Here is a 6000-nt window from a genome sequence, read left to right on the forward strand (position 1 = left end):
GTGCATGTTGGAGGCATTTCCTCTTTGTTGTGATCAGTGTTGGTCATTACTCAAAACAGTCATTATTACACATATTACACAGAACACTTTGATTAAAAGTAATGGAGTACGTTACTTCATTACTCCTCATAACATTACTTTGATGTTACTGTGTAAAATGAACAAATGAGCATGTAACAACATAAAGCTGAGGTACAGCCCCACACACCAACACAGATCCTGATGAGGTCACGTGATGTTTCTCTGAGTGTTTATGAACACAAATCAAAGATGAAACAGCACAAAGACACTTCAAAGTGATTCTACTGTAGAAACATGAACAGGTAGAAACCTGCAGCCTGACTGCTCATCACTTTGTTACCTGTTCAAGTTCAGCAGCAGCAGCTCACTTTATCACGGTGCTGGTCTGGGGTCAGTGTTTACTCAGCTTTAACTCACTCTGGGTTCTAGGTTAGCTTAGCGTTAGCATGCTGTGTGCTAGCTCAGCGTCAGAGCTCTGCAGGTGTCTCGTGTGTAAATATTAATCACAGTGACAGTAAAGGAGGTAAAGGGCTGTGACGTCATCACGTACGCTGCGTCCTCTGTGGGCTCTGAGTGAACTCAAAGTACAAACTACAAGTACACAAACACGAACGTAGCTCAGAGTGGCGGACACACTCGGCCTCGTTGGTCCAGCTGTGAGTCCGTTACCGTGAACTATGGAGCGGCAGATTTGTGCTGAACTAAGCTGCACACAGCTGATGTTAGCCAGGAAACATTACACACTGACTTTAATGGAGAGACCGGAAATACAAACACACACAGTTTGTTGTGTGAAGAAATCAAACACGAGCTGAACAAACAGTAAAGTTCCTAAAGACAAACTGTTAAAGGAGGAAACAAAGCAAACTTACAGTTTCTTCACACACCAACAACAAGCTCCACTCCACACCTGGACACTAAACACGGACACACAGGTGAGCTGCTTCCTGGAAGGAGGCGGGGCTCCACCTGAAACTCAGCACAGGTGGGAGGGGCTCAGCTCTGTGTGTGCTGATGTGTTAACTTTAAAAATATGCCGTCTGACTGCTCAGACTGAGTCAGAGTAAAGTTCACATGCTGACGTGTGGAGACATGAAACCTTGTTGTAGCTGCAGGTGTGAACACACTGATCCCAGATCAGCTCTGCTGTATTTGTAACATGAACATTTCTGCTGCAAAGCTTCAAATGTTCAGCATGTTTCTCTGTTTCCAGTCTATAGATCCAGTCACACTTTCTACCTTCACCTGTGCAGTAAAGACTGAGAGCAGAGCTGAAAGCAAGCGTCCAATCAGGGAGCAGCATCAACACCTGAGCTTCATTCAGACTCTGTTATTGAAGATGTTGTTGGTACAAAGTTCATCTGCTGCTCACATGAATCCATGAAAGATTTATTTCACTGAATGTTTCTTCAAAGCTCATTTCAACCTGTTGAAGTCATGAATGAAAGTGCAGACTGAGAGTGGATCACATGATGTTTGAGGTGTGTCATGTGACATGTTCAGTATTGTCACACATGTCTAGATTGTCCCTGATATCATAACTGCTCAAACACTGATGATTATATTTGAAGAATTATTCCTGATGGCAGCAAAGTTTGAATGGAGCTCTCTGTCTGTGCTGATTTGTCGCCCTCTGGAGGTCAAAGCACAAACTGCATGATGTCACTGTAACCACCACAGTGACAGGAAGTGTTTTTATGACTGAAACACTGAAATGATGCTAACGGCTGTCGTTAGGCTCACTGACAGCAGTGCTGATGTGTTCATGTCAAACACTGGCTCAGGTCAGACTCCTTCATCCTTCTCCAGCGTGAGGCCGCCCTCAGACCCACAGGAGCTCTGACCTTTGACCTCCTGACCCTAACCATTTTAGTCTTGTTGCATCTTTAAATGCAAATCCATCCAAACTGTAGCCGAGCAAAAGAAGCTGGAAGCTGTTCTATGAATGATGTTGTCGAAGGAGCTTGGAAAGAAAAGCGTCTGGACTTCTTTAAGTTGCTTGAAGAGGGACATGGACGTCTTAACGCCCACTCACATCCTGGGACATTTGATCACAGGAAATCACATGATAGCGTGGGGCTAGATCTCACAATGTGTTCATCCAAAACCTTGGCTGATTGTGACCCACACCCGTTTTCACGGAGGAGGAGGAGTTTCACATCCTGAACATGTGACAACCTGGTTTAAAGGGACCAAAAGTAACTGGACACCTGATTCAGTTCAGGTTTATTCATCCGCTCCAAACCACACCAGCAGTCACCTCCAGGGAACCAGCTGATCCATGTAACTGGGGACAGACCACAGCCCAGAGCACTGGTTCATGATGTGTTTGTGGACTGTAGGTTGTTTGGATAGAGATGAGATGTACTCAGCAGTCTGTCTCTAATGTTTAATGAAATGTTCTGAAGATGATAATAACTTGTGATTTTCTTTTGAATGAATCTTTAATCGTGTTGTAGGGCCTCTGACTCTCATGAAGATTTTCACATCAATGTGCTTTTCACAAAGATATTAACAATGAAAATGACGTGCAGCCCTGAACTACTCATGCGTTAACTCAGCGGTTCCAACCCCCGGGTCACGGACCGGTCCGTGAGTCGTTTGGTACCGGGCCGTGAGAGTCGAGGCTCGGTGTGAAATTGATGGTTGATAGGTTTGTAGCATAAACCTGTTCGATGGATCGTTCAATCCAGCTACACAGCAAAGCAAGACACGAGTAGTTCTTTCTGTTTCTCGTGCACGGGAGAGAACTGGACCAATGCCGTTCCTTCGCTTGACCACAGTCGCTCTCGTCCGTTCCCTCGTAACACTGTTCTTTTATTGAGGTTACATGAACATACACGTGAACAAAGGTACCAGTCTGTATGTTATGTAGGTGTGTGTGTGTGTGTGTGTGTGTGTGTGTGTGTGTGCTGGTCTGGAAGTCCAGCAGTTCATCTAAACAAAAGGCACTTAGACTAAAACAGACATCCTACCACAAAACAATAAGAAGGTAGCACCTCTCCCATGATCCCAGGACGTGGGTGTGAATGCCAGAACACTCTGGAGTCACACAAAGTCTTTAACGACTACTATCATTACACAATTGGTTCTACACCTCTGAGCATATATGGTTAGATATTCCCCAATAACAATGACAATGATAAAATATAAATCCAACAATGGTTTTCAGGGTTTTTATCGTTAACTTCGTTTCCCTGGGTCTTTTCCCGTGTTGTAGTCGTGTGTCTTATTTTGAAAGAAATGTTTACGCGTTACCATAGCGACCAGAGAGCATTAAGGGTGCAGACAGGTGCATCCAACAACATTTTATTTTCCCTTATTTGATTTATGGACCTAACTGTATGAACTGGACTTTGGCTTTAATGCTGCTCCTCTTCATCATTGCTGTGTTGCATTTCCATCATTCTGCTGCTGGATTCACTGCAGGCTTTAACAAACACTCCTTTGGGTCCAGGCCCAGCCACGTGTTTGTAAGCTGCTGTGCTCCTCACAAATAAAGCCTGAAGCAGCTCAGACTGTTAGAAGCAGCACTGAGCCCTGTTACAGTTATAGTGTTAGAGCAACGGCTGCAGCCTACAGCATTTAAACTAGCTGTGTAATACTTCAGCTTTACATCATGCAGTAGTAGTTTATTAAACCCCCCAAAATATGACTATCCAGAGTTGGGACCAGGAAGCAGAGTTGCAGTCTTACACGCCTCTCTGCAGCTTCTCTCCTCCTGCTACCCCCCAAAAACCCATCTCCATAGAGACTGTGTCAGCTTCCAAACAGACAAAAAACAAACTAAAAACCAGCAACAAACAACTTAAACATAAACAATCACAAAGAAAGAACAATACAGTATCCACATCTGAACCAAAGAGTAAAACAGTGAAATGTGGATTATTAAACATTAGGTCTCTCTCCTCCAAGTCTCTGTTAGTACATGTTAGTAAAAACATTTCTGCATTTTACCCATATTTTATTTTTAACTCAAAATCAAAGATTCCAGATTCTCCTACATGTTGGTTTTGAATCAGATAGGATGACAGATTTCAGGTGGCCCTGTGTCTTTCTCTATTACATTTGCCACTGTGTAACTCAAAGTTATTTAAGGACTAGTTTATTTCAATGGATGAGTTTACTGACTGATGCTTCTCTGTAGTCTAAGCCGAGTCGATATATTTGATTCCATGTTTGGTGTGATTTTCAAAGTCAGCAGCAGCAAACCCATACGGTAAAAAAATACATTTTTCCTGGCCAAAATATATTTCAAATATATGGTAAATATATTTTGTATTTGTGATGCTCCAAAAAAATATATTTTTGAAATTGAAAATATATTTCTTTCAAACCAAAATACATTTCAAAACATATTTTAGGGTGAAGAAAATACATTTCCAACCTTACAGTAGAATGTATATCAAAGTATCCTTTATTTAAAATATATTTAGTGCAATAATGATGATAATGATAACAATACTAAAAGTAACATGTTTTATGCACATCTGCAAAAAACAGTTGGATTCAAACAAAACAGAGTCAAAGGTCTATCACGAATTAGGTTGTTTATTCATTTGCTTACAGTATTTCACATTACACAATATCTCACTATAATGTAGCGTTCATTGACTTTGAAATTATCTGTCAGTGATACAGTAAACAAGATACAACAACTGCTATGTACACTTTAGTTTTTGACAATATATACAATTTAGTACTTAAAGGAACACACTCCACTGTTTTGGAAATAGGCTCATTCTCCATCTCCCTCAGAGTTAAAAATGCAGCGTCTTCTTTCTAGATCCGTACGTTAATAGGGCTCTGGAGCGTGATCTTACGGGATGGGGCGTAGCCAGGATTTTTGGTCAAGGCGCCATATTAGCAGGCCAAACAAATGCTTGCTGTGTGGTCGGTTGTAATGTTAGATTGCACTACCGACAAAGGAATAAGCTTGAAAACAGGCTCTCTTTTCATTGTTTCCTCACCTGGAAGCATCATGAGGGAGCTTATGTGTTGGATGTTACCAAAAGAAGGCGTCTAGCCTGGATAGCAGCTGCGAGACGAGCTGATATTCAGTTCTCTACCAGCCACAGATATCTGTTGGTGTGCTCCAGTATTTTCATTCAGGTAAGTTCTAAATAAGTTCATATTATTCTTTATAGCCTGTTAATTTTATTTTCAATGCGCTCTGAGATCATAGCACAAACTTAGAACAAACATGCAGAACTACCTTCTATTTATAGAGTTGCTAATTATTTGGCATTATTGCAACAAACCAGCCTATGAAATGAATGAAACAAATCCTGACTGGGTTCCAACACTACACATGGGGCACTACGAAATCCCTGCTTCAAACTACATGCTACATACCACCATGCCAATCAGATTACTTCTTCCATGTGAGGGTAAAAAGGTGACCTTCCTGGATAAGATGGCAAAGGTTTGCTGCGTTTTGGTGAACATGTGCCCCAGTGTGGTAGTAAAACCAGGGAAAAATGACTTAAATACTTTTAAGTCTTGTGCTGTTTATGTAGTGATAAGTTTTCAAAAGAGACAGTAAATTACAGAATGCTAGTAGTGGGTGATATTATACAAATGCTGTCATGATTTTATGTGAACATTTTGTCATTTGTAAACTATACATAACATTTTTTCTACATTGTAACTGATGTGATGTTCGACAAAGTGCTTTTAATTAAAAATAGGCAAACATTTCTTTGTTTCTTTATTCAACTTTTGAACAGTGGTATTTAGTAAGTACATATTCAGTAAATGCAAAGTATTTACATGGCCCCCTAAATTAAAACACTATGAGTTATTCAGAACAGAACTATGCTTGGAAAAATATTGTCCCATCAGTTGATCCAACTCCTCCACAGTAGCAGGTGGAACTTTTCTTTTTTGAGGACGGCTTCTTTTACCTGTCACAACGAATGGTCTGTTTATGTTTTGATCAAGAGCCTTTTTTTGAGCAGCTGAAGAGGAGAAGTCTAT

Source organism: Maylandia zebra, unplaced genomic scaffold, assembly GCF_041146795.1.
Source record: "Maylandia zebra isolate NMK-2024a unplaced genomic scaffold, Mzebra_GT3a scaffold11, whole genome shotgun sequence".
Classification (NCBI taxonomy): domain Eukaryota; kingdom Metazoa; phylum Chordata; class Actinopteri; order Cichliformes; family Cichlidae; genus Maylandia; species Maylandia zebra.